This window comes from Carettochelys insculpta, chromosome 5 (assembly GCF_033958435.1).
Source record: "Carettochelys insculpta isolate YL-2023 chromosome 5, ASM3395843v1, whole genome shotgun sequence".
Taxonomy (NCBI): Eukaryota; Metazoa; Chordata; order Testudines; family Carettochelyidae; genus Carettochelys; species Carettochelys insculpta.
Window position 1 is genome coordinate 126,909,074 of NC_134141.1, and position 12,928 is coordinate 126,922,001.

Sequence of the window (12,928 nt, forward strand, 5' to 3'; positions counted from 1 at the left end):
CAAGCCACTGCCGAAGCGGGCTCCTACGTCCATGGGGCTCTGTTTATAACCACAATCCCATTTAAGAGGCAAGCCGGTGGAGCATAAGCAGGATTTCAGCTCAGCAGTTATCTGTGACCGGCGGAGACTGTGTGCGTTACGGTGGATTTACTGTGGAGTCGGAACCGGGAGAGGGGAAAAGCAAATGCCTCACCCGAGCAACTGTCCAGAAGCCCAATGCCTGGCACGCCAGGGCTGCGAGCCAGGTACCCCAGCCCCACTTGCTCCCACTTGCATTTCAGGGACCCGGCTGACTGCTCCTTTATCTCCCGCCCACGGGAGCTTTCCAGTCATTTGCTCACAAGCTCAAACAGCGCTAATCAATTCCACCCCACTGCTTCCCCCTGGAGCTGCGTGGTTCCAGTGCCACGTTATCTCAGGAGCAGTTGGGGGAGGGGTTTCACGGTGAACCCGCCGCCTCCTCCAGCACTGGCGTAGGCAGTGGGACCTGCGGCCATCACCCTCGCCGCTCTGTGCCTCAGACCACTGCACGTAGGAGGGCACCTCAGAGGTCTCTCTTGGCTGGTTAGGTTCTGAGCACTTTGGAGCCATCTTGCATGAAATCAGTGGTTTTCAGCCGGTGTGCCATGACACACTGGTGTGCCGCGAGAACTGTCTGAGTGTGCCGTGAGATTTCGTCCATTTCCACGGGTCGCAGCTCTTTGCAAAGCCACTACGGATGAGGGAGGGGCAGGATTGGTCAATCTCCCTCTGCAGTGGCTCTTTGCAGAGCTGCTGGGAGGGGAAATCCCAACCCTGCAGGAGACCATTCACGCCAGGAGGCAGCTGAAATGCTACTTCTGGGACTGAAAAGGGCAGCAGGGAACCTGCCCCTGTCCCCCACCCCCTCTGTGGCAAGGTGGAGGACAGGAGCCTGCTGCAGCTGGGACGCGGTTTAAATGCTGCACCCTGGCTCCAATGGACTGGCAGGAGGGGGGAGCCTGCTCTCGGGAGCCGCCTTCTCACCAGCCCCACAAGTAATCGAGTAAGCACTGAAATTTGCAGGCGTTAATTACTCAACATCCCTATCATGGCCCGTGTTCAGTTGCCTGCCGGTTTTTTACCTGGCGTGTTCTGGAGTGGATTTGAAACATTAATTCATTTGATCCTCATTTAGCTTGTTGCCCACACTGCTGTGTCGCAAACCTCTCTAGTAAGCCCGTAAGCACAGCAAAAGTAAGGCAGGGTAGCTTTATGACCTATCACGTCAGCTGAAAACAGCAGGTGGGCCATGGAATTGTTTGTCTCACGGAAGCGTGCCGACGGGGGTTCACTGGAAAGAAAACACTGCTGCCGGTGACAGTTGGAGGCTATGGGATCATTTCCCCCGAGAACCCAGGAGCAACTGGTCACAGGCAGCAGGTTTAAAACAAACAGAAGGAAGTATTTCTTCATGCAATCCACAGCCAGCCTGTGGAACTCCTCACCAGGACTTGAACAGGATTCAAAAAAAGAACCGGGTAAATTCACAGAGGTTGGGTCCATCCATGGCTGTCAGCCGGGATGTGCAGGGAGGGTGTCCGTAGCCTCTGTCAGAGACTGGGAATGGGTGTCAGGTGAGAGATCACTTGCAAATTCCCTGTTCTGTTCACTCCTTCTGGGGCACCTGGATTGGCCACTGCCGGAAGACAGGATAATGGGCTGGATAGACCTTTGGCTTGACCCAGTGTGGCTGTTATGTCCTTATGTCCCCGGCGCTGCTCCAGGTTCCTGGCTCCCAGCTGTTTTCCCTAACTCACGCCATGCAGCGTGTGCAGATCACAGGGTCAACCATCTAACAAACCAGCCGTGCCCCACTGCTCCTGGGGGAGAGGCCGGCGAACGGAAAGAACACCGCAGGACAGAGGCAGGCTGAGTCCCTCAGTGCCCGGCTGGCAGGTGCTCAGTGATCCCAGGGACGAGGGGTGGTGCGAGAGCCCATCGGGGATGGAGGAGACGCTGCTCCGATGCGGGGGGAGATGACAGGCACTTTAGCACAGGGCCCACACTTTTGTTTCCCGTACGCGCTGCTCTTCCTTAGGGTTGGCTCTGTTGTATTCCATGGGCCGCTCTGGGGCTTTGCTGCACACTGGCCAGCTCTTGATTTGCTCAAATGCCCTGTTGGGCCAAATCTGCAGCTGCTCGTGCCTGGGTCCCCTCTGTTCACTTTTGCGCATGCCTACCTGGGCCGGGTGTCTCTCTCCTGCCCCCACTCCCTGTGACACTCCCCCGTGCTTTGCAGTGCAGAATGGCCAGCAACCCCACCCAGCGGGCAGAGGAAAGGGCCACGCAGGTGCATGCTGCGAATCTGTCACACACCCCCAGCCGGGGGGGGGGGCAGTTATCTCCTTCACAATCACCTGCACAGGTGGTACACACCTGCGGTTTCTGGCCCCATGCAGGCTCTTTGGTGAAAGACGTCAGGGTTGGAGCCAACCCTGCAGCCTGGTTTCCTTCCCCAGCTGTGGGCTGCTGCATGCGGGTGGAACTGCAGCAGCCATGCAGCTGGGACGTTGATTTCCATCCAAAGGCCATGCAAGGAAAAACAGAACCCAGACTCCAGCTCAGCACAGCAGCATTTACAGCGAGACCTGCCTCCTCTTCCTGCACCCCCGGCCTTGGTCGTGCCACACCATGAAGCAGGGGCCCTGCCCTTCTCCACACAGCCCTCATTCACCCCAGAGCAGGATTCACCCCATGCACTGACAGGCAGGCTCAGGCCGGCTGACAGAGAGCAAGGGGGTCAGCTGCCCCAAGGCTCAGTGATTCAAAAAGGCCTGGGGCTCAGCAGCCCTGGCCAGAGCCCTGAGCCTTTTAAATCACTGCCGGAGTCCCATAGGCTAGCTCCAGCCCTGACCCTTTTGCCTAAAGCCCCACCACTTCCGGGACACAGAGCCCCACCCACACACGCGCCTTGCCCAGGGCGACCATCAGCCCACTGGGCAGGAGTGCTGTGCATAACAATAATATGAGATCATGTCATTAAAACTGGATCATTAGGCACGTACCCAGGGGGCTGAATTAAGGGTGCATCCGTAACCACTCACAAGCAGAGTCAAACCTGGGACCTCTGTGCAGGCAGTGCTACAGTCTGAGCAAAGAGCCAGCTGGCACTCAGCTAAGGCTGTAGTGGTCTGGGTGTCACTGGGACCCCCATCCTAGGCATGGGAGTTCCACCCAGGCAAACTTCCTTTGGGCATTTCCTATTTTCTGAGGGCTTGACGAGGCAGCTTTGAGAACGGTCTTTGTGCACCAGGTTTGGGGGCATGGGGTGTATAGCCAATAGGGCATTTGAGCAAATCAAGAGCTGGCCAGTGTGCAGCAAAGCCCCAGAGCGGCCCATGGAATACAACAGAGCCAACCCTAAGGAAGAGCAGCGCGTACGTGGAACAAACGTGTGGGCCCCGTGCTAAAGTGCCTGTCATCTCCCCCCGCATCGGAGCAGCGTCTCCTCCATCCCCAATGGGTTCTCGCATCGGTCTGACCGGGGGAGAAACCAGAGACTACTGCACTTGCCAGTCAGGGTCAGTGCGGTGGTCCATCTGGGGAGGGGGTGCTGAAGTGCACCCCCCTGTCTTACCCTGTCCGAGCCCCTGACCACCCCAGGCTGGGACCACAACTGGGGGGTGCTGAGGAGGCCTTGGAAGCCAGGACCTTGGGGCTAACAGGGAAGCTGACAGCTGGGACCTGGGCAGCACAGGGCAAATCCAGGGGGTGCTGTGGCAATTCCTGCATCCTTACCCCATGCCCCTATGTCTGACTTGTGGGCAGCGTAAGGTTCTTCAAGGAAAGGTGTGTGATACCACTGAGCAGGCAATAAGGGACTGACTTGCTGCTAGCAAGTTTCACCCTATCCATGAGCTGTTGTCTCAATGTACTGCCCTTGCCAGGCCCTGGGCTTGGGGGTTTCTTTCAGACTTTTGCTTGTGTGACTGGATATTATTATCATCAGAGGGGGAGCCGTGTGAGTCTGTGGCTTCAAGAACAACAAGAAGTCTTGTGGCACCTTATAGACTAGCAGATATTTTGGAGCATGAGCTTGCGTGGGCAAAGACCCGCTTCACCAGATGCATGAGTGGAGGGGTGGTTTCAGAGGGGTATTTAAAGAGTGGGGGTCCCCCTGGACACTCAGTGGCAGATTTAAGGGTGACAGTTCGGAAACAAAGACATTTCAAAAATCAAATGCAGAGAGAAATCTCTGAGCTGCAATTCATTTGCAAATTTGACTCCATTAACCATGGATTAAACAGAGACTGGGAGTGGTTCGCCGCTTACAAAACCAGCTTCTCTGCCCTGGGTGCTAATATCTCCCTATTAGACACTGACAAAGGCTCACGTGCCCCTGTCTGATCAAACTTGTTTTTTGCTCTTTTGGTAAGTACTGTTGATACTGGGCCATTTCCACCTTGCTGAATAAACCTTGTCAGCTCTGGGCCCTCCCTTTTACTGGGACCCCACTCTTTAAATACCCCTCTGGAACCTCCCCCCCCGCCACTCATTCATCTGATGAAGTGGGTCTTTGCCCACGAAAGCTTATGCTCCAAAACATCTGTTGTTATTACTTTTACGGTCATGCCTAGGGAGCAGCTAAGGTTGGAGCCTTGTTGTGCTAGGTGCTGCACAAACTTAGAGCAGTCCTTTTCTCAAAAACCTGCCGATCTGCACAGCAGACAGGCAGAAGCAGGGAAACGCAATAAAACATCCAAGCTGAACCACCACTGTGGAGTGGCACAGGTCGTAGAGACGGATGGATCTATCTCAATTTGTCATATAAAGGTCTGCTCCTTGTGTGAACTCTGCTAAGCTCTTGGCCTCACTGATCTCTCCGAAGAATGAGTCCCTGGGGCTTTCAGACCTGTCCATGCTCTGAAATAAGCACTTCCTTTAACCCTTCCTCCTGGCTGTGTTTTGTGTGCTTCTAACAAGGGCACATGGCTTTCTGTAACATGCTGACGACGTTTTGTTAAGGGGGAAAGAAATTGCCCAACAGCGTGGAGGGAAGGCAGAAAGACAGAAGGATTAAACTTGAGAAGCCCAAGAAGCAAAAGTCTTCAAATGTATTTTTCATTGCTCTGAAAGATGTAAAAATCTGAAGGGACAAACACTGAGCTATTTGCAGACTTATTAAAATGCCAGAAAGCAGAACATTCAGTTTCCAAATTACCTAATTACCTCAACAACCCTCTTGATTTTTAATGAGCTATCAGAGACACTTTCTCTCATGCTGACCAAACAGAACCCATCACGTCTGATCTGAACGTTGCCTTTATTTTGCTGGGGAGACGATTAACACAGAAAAATATCGTTACAGTGTCAGCCCTGAGCAGGAATAATTGTAGGTATCTGTTTTGAGCGGGTTTCCCCCCCAAGATATTTTGGAATCTTTCAGGTTATTAAACAAAATGTTTCATTCCCCATATGACACATTCCCAATCAAAGAGCACATGAAAGCAACAATCAGAGTGTCACAGATTTTTTGGGGAATTATACATATTGCCTCTTGGCTCAGTCGTGTAGCCTCTTTCAAACCTGGAAGGAAGGGTTACAATTAGAGCTAATCAAAACATTGCAGGAGTTTTGCATAAAATTGCAAAATGTTTTGATAGCAATTTGAATACTGAAAAGTTTTGGCTGAAAACTGAATTATTTCGATTTGGAAATGCTCCTGCCGTGCCTCATGGGAGCTGTAGTTTGGGTGCTTCGGAATCTTGTTCTCTTCAGGCCAGGCTGGGTTTGTTGAACTGCATCTCCCTTGCTGCATCGTGGTCCCTGGAGGCAGTGCATTATGGGAGTTCCTGGAGCTGTAGAGGAGACTGGGAAGAAAAGACAACCCAACCACAGCAGTCAGTGCAAATCAAAACATGTTGGTTTTCGGGCACCTGGGGTTTTAACGAACATCAGTAATTTTCCACAGAAAGCAGCAGGGTTCTCTCTCTGTTTCATTGTCCCTGTGCCAAGTGTCTTTTGTCCTGTGCCCCACTGCACAATGAAGTATAACGTAACAAAAGTCACTCCACGCGTGAACAGTGTAGTGGGGGTAGGACCGAGGGCTCTCAGTGCAGGCTCTGGATTGGGCAGGTAGTTGGGGAACTGGAGTAGGAGGGGCTGTGGGTTCAGGCAGAGGGATGTGGTTGTGGGGGAGGTGAGGGATGAGGTGTTTGGAATGCAAGAAAGGCCCTCGTGTTTGTGGAGGGGCTCAGGCTGGGCGATGAGGTGCAGGAGGGGGTAAGGAATCAGGGATGGAGTGCAGGAGGGGGTACAGATTGGGGGGTTGAGGTGCAGGGGAGGGTATGGAATCAGGGTTGGGGTGCAGGGGAGGGTATGGGCTCAGGCCAGGGGGTTGGAGTGCAGGAGGGGGTATGGAATCAGGGTTGAGGGTTGGGGTGCAGGAGGGGGTACAGCATCAGGGTTGGGGGTTGAGGTGCAGGGGAGGGATGGAATTGGGGTTGGGGTGCATGGGAGGGTATGGGCTCGGGCTGGGGGGTTGGGTACAGGAGGGGGTATGGAATTGGGGTTGGGGTGCATGGGAGGGTATGGGCTCGGGCTGGGGGTTAGGGTGCAGAAGGGGGAATGGAATGAGGGTTGGGGTGCAGGAGGGGGTACAGCATCAGGGTTGGGGGTTGAGGTGCAGAGGAGGGATGGAATTGGGGTTGGGGTGCATGGGAGGGTATGGGCTCAGGCTGGGGGGTTGGGGTGCAGAAGGGGGAATGGAATGAGGGTTGGGGTGCAGGAGGGGGTACAGCATCAGGGTTGGGGGTTGAGGTGCAGAGGAGGGATGGAATTGGGGTTGGGGTGCATGGGACGGTATGGGCTCAGGCTGGGGGGTTGGGGTACAGGAGGGGGTATGGAATTGGGGTTGGGGTGCATGGGAGGGTATGGGCTCGGGCTGGGGGGGTTGGGGTACAGTAGGGGGTACAGCATCAGGGTTGGGGGTTGAGGTGCAGGGGAGGGATGGAATTGGGGTTGGGGTACATGGGAGGGTATGGGCTCAGGCTGGGCGGTTGGGTACAGGAGGGGGTATGGAATTGGGGTTGGGGTGCATGGGAGGGTATGGGCTTGGGCTGGGGGGTTGGGGTACAGGAGGGGGTATGGAATTGGGGTTGGGGTGCATGGGAGGGTATGGGCTCGGGCTGGGGGGTTGGGGTACAGTAGGGGGTACAGCATCAGGGTTGGGGGTTGAGGTGCAGGGGAGGGATGGAATTGGGGTTGGGGTACATGGGAGGGTATGGGCTCGGGCTGGGGGGTTGGGGTACAGTAGGGGGTACAGCATCAGGGTTGGGGGTTGAGGTGCAGAGGAGGGATGGAATTGGGGTTGGGGTGCATGGGAGGGTATGGGCTCGGGCTGGGGGGTTGGGGTACAGGAGGGGGTATGGAATTGGGGTTGGGGTGCATGGGAGGGTATGGGCTCGGGCTGGGGGGTTGGGGTACAGTAGGGGGTACAGCATCAGGGTTGGGGGTTGAGGTGCAGGGGAGGGATGGAATTGGGGTTGGGGTGCATGGGAGGGTATGGGCTCAGGCTGGGGGGTTGGGGTGCAGAAGGGGGTATGGAATGAGGGTTGGGGTGCAGGAGGGGGTACAGCATCAGGGTTGGGGGTTGAGGTGCAGAGGAGGGATGGAATTGGGGTTGGGGTGCATGGGAGGGTATGGGCTCGGGCTGGGGGGTTGGGGTACAGTAGGGGGTACAGCATCAGGGTTGGGGGTTGAGGTGCAGGGGAGGGATGGAATTGGGGTTGGGGTACATGGGAAGGTATGGGCTCGGGCTGGGGGGTTGGGGTACAGGAGGGGGTATGGAATTGGGGTTGGGGTGCATGGGAGGGTATGGGCTCGGGCTGGGGGGTTGGGGTACAGTAGGGGGTACAGCATCAGGGTTGGGGGTTGAGGTGCAGAGGAGGGATGGAATTGGGGTTGGGGTACATGGGAGGGTATGGGCTCGGGCTGGGGGGTTGGGGTACAGTAGGGGGTACAGCATCAGGGTTGGGGGTTGAGGTGCAGAGGAGGGATGGAATTGGGGTTGGGGTACATGGGAGGGTATGGGCTCAGGCTGGGGGGTTGGGGTACAGGAGGGGGTATGGAATTGGGGTTGGGGTGCATGGGAGGGTATGGGCTCGGGCTGGGGGGTTGGGGTACAGGAGGGGGTATGGAATCGGGGCTGGGGTTCAGGAGAGGGCATGGCTCAGACTTAGGACTATTGGCTTTGGGTTGGGGCCAGAGATGATGGGTTTGGGGTGCAGGAAGTGGCTGTGGGTTTGAGGGCTCTATGAGTGGGGCAGGGAGGTTGGAGCTGGGGCTCACCAAGGCAGCTCTTGACCAGGGAGGCCAAGGCAGGCTGCCTGGTTCCTGCCAGTCCTGGGCACCGCACTGCACCCTGGAGCCAGCCACAGGTCCAGCTCCTGGGGGCGGAGCACAAAGTCTCATGGCGCCTTGTGTGCACTGCTTTCACCCCTCCCGCCAGCCCTCATTGGCTGGGAACCAGCCAATGGGAGTGCAGAACCAGAGCTCAGGGCAGGGGCAGTGCTCAGAGCCCCCATCTAAGAGCTGGTCCTGCAGTTCTGGCAGCTTCCCCACCAGCCCAGCCATGGCAGCTCTGTGGTGCCTCTCTCCAGGCCATGGCAACTTCAGAGTGTGGGGGGAGGCACCTCCCCTCCCCCCCGCCCCCCACTGTAGCCCTGAGTTCCTGAGCCCCTTGAGCAGCCCTACAGCCCCTGAACCAGTTCTCTGCAAAGCTCGGTAGGAAGCTGCGTGGCTGAGCGGCCGCATAGCTTAGAGAGAACGCAGCATGGCCCCACGCCTTTACGAATGGGTCACTTGCTGTCAGGGCTCACAGGGCTTAACGCACAGGGATGTCTCAAGCCTCCCTCCCTCCCTCCCCCGTGAGGAATGAGACGAGGGTCATTCCGCATTTCACGTACAGGGAAGCCGAGGCACAACACGGCAAACTTGCCGAGGGTCACACAGAGCATTGGTGGCAGAGGTGGGTCTGGAGTCCAAGTGCACAGGCCTGGGTTCTCTTCCAGGCCCTTATGCTGCACAACTTGAGCAGTGCTTGGAAGTCCATGAATAGTTCCAGCCCAGCTAGGACCAAGTGGTGCTGGCAAATCCAGGAGCCCACTGCCAGGCCAGATGGGGCTGGAGAAAGGATCCAGGCTGGGAGCTGCTTCTCTGAATCCTTCTCGCAGCTCCTCTGCCCCAGCGTGGTTTCACATGGCCATCAGAACTGCCAGGCAGGCCCAGCCCCACGGCTGTAACCCAGGGTCTGCTCTCCAGTGGGGCCCAGCAGGAGAAAGAACATGCAAGAAATCCTTTCAGAACCCTGCAGCCTTATGGGGTCCTTTCCAAGCGCGGCCGCTCTCAGCAACCACATGGCCTGGTGGCCCGGAGCCCGCCCGAACCCCATGCACACATCTGCCGAGTTGTGGTGCAGAGGGCGGCGTCTGCCATGCGTGTGCTGCGTGCCGGTTGTGGGGTGCTGCCCCAAACCAAGCTGCAGGACTCTCCCTGCACGCCTGACATCAGCATCGCCTGCTCCTCCTTTCTTGGACATCAGTCTGTTCTGATTTGTAAGCTCTCATTTGATCTGACAGTTGGCTCAGCGGGGGGAATACCCCATCCCAGCCCCATGCCTGCGAGATAAAAGGAAACCAGGGCTTGCCAGCACATTTTTTCCACTGCTTTCCCCCCACCCCATTTTCTTGGCAAAGCACAAAAAGGGAACACGAGCGTTTTGCTGCTTTCAAAGCCGGAGTCTTGAAATATGGAACTGAATTCCCTCCTGGATGCCTGGTTACTGGCATGCACTTTTCCCGCGCACTGGCTAAACGGGAACAGCTGAAGGCTTGGGATTCGCTCGGGGGGCACAGTGGGGTTTTGTTCACCTCTCAGGCTCCACCGGGAACCCCAGGCTCCTAGCCATGCAGGGTGGGAAGGGGCTGCAAGAGGCCAGGCGGAGGCAGTATTAATGCTTCCATGTCAATCCAACGTTCTTGCACCTGCCCCAGGGCTGAGGACAATGGGATTTCTTGCCCTTCCCAGCAGTGACTCTGCTGTGGAAAAGGAGCCCAGGTGGCTGGCTTAGGGCAGGAGGACATTTGGGAATCGTGGGTCCCAAGCTAGGTCTGCTAGCGCTGACAACCAGCAGTGTGGCAGTGATGTCATGGGGGGGGCTGGCGCTGCTCCGGTGAGCTGCCCTTAGTTCAGTCCCCCTGGCCCTGAGTGACGTGGCCAGCTGCGAGCACACTGCTCCTGTCAGGTGTTTGTTCAGGCAGGTATGTCATGGAGTGGGGGGGGTCCTCAGACCCTGCCCCCACCCGCAGGCAGACGTGGCTCTCGCTCAGCAGGGAGAACAGACGGGCTATGGGGTAACAGGGACACAGCACAGAACAGACTTGTCAGCACAGGGACCAGAAGCCGCCTGTACCATCCATCTCGGGGAAGGGGCCTACAGGAGGTCCCCCATCTGGGACCTGGCCCCCTTCCTCCCTCCCCAGCCAGACCAGACCCCCGCCCCCACTCAACTGCCCAGTTCCAAGTCACAGAATCACAGAATCACAGGGCTGGAAGCGACCTCAGGAGGCCATCTAGTCCAGCCCTCTGCTTCAAGCAAGATCAACCTCTACTAAGTCATCCCAGCCAGGAGCTTGTCCAGCCGGGACTTAAAAACCACCAGGGACAGAGAATCCACCACCTCTTTAGGCAGCGCATTCCAGTGCTTCACCACCCGCCTGGTGAAGAAGTTTTTCCTAATATCCAACCTACACCTCTCCCTCTTCAACTTCAGACCATTACTCCTTGTTCTGCCATCTGACACCTCCGAGAACAGTTTCTCACCCTCCTCTTTAGAGCTCCCCTTCAGGAAGTTGAAGGCCGCTATTAAATCACCTCTAAGTCTTCTCTTCTGTAAACTAAACAAGCCCAAATCCCTCAGCCTATCCTCATAGGTCTTGTGCTCCAGCCCCTTAATCATTTTTGTTGCCCTTCGCTGAACCTGCTCCAGCAAATCCACATCCTTTCTATACTGGTGGGCCCAAAACTGGACACAATATTCCTGATGCAGCCTCACCAGTGCCGAATAAAGAGGAATAACTACTTCCCTAGATCTGCTCAAAATGCTCCTCCTAATGCACTCCAGTACGCTGTTAGCTTTCTTGGCTACAAGGGCCCACTGTTTACTCATATCCAGCCTTTCATCCACCATTACCCCTAAGTCCCTTTCCATCGTACTGCTGCTGAGCCAGTCGGTCCCCAGCCTGTAACAAGGTTTGGGATTCTTCTGCCCCAGGTGCAGGACTCTACACTTCTCCTTATTGAACCGCATCAGATTTCTTTCGGCCCAGTCCTCCAATTTATACAGGTCCCTCTGGATTCTCTCTCTACCCTCCAACGTATCTACCTCTCCCCCTAGTTTTGTGTCATCTGCAAACTTGCTGAGGGTGCAACCCAGTCCCTCATCCAGGTCATTAATAAAGATGTTGAATAACACCGGCCCCAGAACCGAGCCTTGTGGCACTCTGCTTGAAACAGACCACCATCCAGATATTGAGCCATTGACCACTACCCGTTGGGCCCACCATCAAGCCAGCTTTCTATCCATCTTATAGTCCAAGGATCCAATCCATATTTCCTTAACTTAGGGACAAGAATGTTGTGGGAGACTGTATCAAAAGCCTTGCTGAAGTCAAGGTATATCACATCCACTGACTTCCCCATGTCCACAGAGCTTGTTACGTCGTCATAGAAGCTGATCAGATAGGCCAGGCAGGACTTGACCCTGGTGAATCCATGTTGGCTACTTTTGATCACTTTCCCCTCAAAGGAAACAATGACAGGTTGCTCACCTCCAAGGGGCAAACGAGGCAGAGCGGAAGTCCCCTTGGCTGGTGCCTGGTGGGTGAGCCGCCGCAGGGGGCTGGGAATGGGCCAAACCTCCTCACATCTCCCTTCCGGAGGTGCAGTGAAACTTCCCAGCGCATGCAGCATGGCACGTGTGAGCACAGGGCTCCGGAGCAGCCAGTGCGGAAGAGCCCCTGGGGCCTGCCGTGGAAGGCAGACGGCATGCCACGTCAGATGGCTGAGAGAAGCCGAGACGACGTTCGGTTGTTACCGTGAGCATCAGTGGTCCCTGCTCCGTCTGGCCCCACAGGCAGCGCGAGGCTGCAAGGCTCTGCATTTCTGCAAGTGGGATCCACAGTTGGCCTAGCTGCCCCGCTGGCGTACCTGGGCCGACCCTTGGAATGCCTCTCCTGAAACATGGTCTGCGCACTCCTCCGTCATGGCAGACAAGCAGCTGGCCTCACCCCGGACTGCAATGCCACTGGCCTCTCCATCGCGACAGGGGGTGGCTGGGATGAACGGGAGTGGTCTGGGAGGCAGCAGAGCAAAGCTCTGATTGTAGTGAGCGGTCTCAGACTTTGGGAGAAGTTCTACTTCCAGGGTTAGAGTGACACAGTCCCGGAAACCAGGGACTATGGGGAGATCTGGGTGAATGTTGTGGAGGGCAGAGGGGCAGAAGATACCACAGAGAATATTTTATTGCCTCTGGATAAGTCCACAGTACGCCCTCATCTCAAATACTGAGTGCAGATATCTCAGAAAAGATGTCTTGGCTTTGGAAAAATTTCAGAAAAGGGCAACAAAACTGATGAGGGGGTTCGAACAGCTGCCATGTGAGGCGAGAGTCAAAGGCCCGGGACCTTCCAGTTTAGAAAAGAGGAGACTCAGTGGGGAGGTACAACAGAGGTCTATGAAACCATGACTGGTGTGGAGAAAGGAATAAGTAAAAGTTATTTACTTGTTCCCATAGCACAAGAACTAGGGCTCACCGAATGAACTGAATAGGCACCAGACCTAAAACTGACAAAAGGAAGTTTTTCTTCTTGCACTGCACAGCCAACCTGTGGAACTCCTGGCCAGAGGG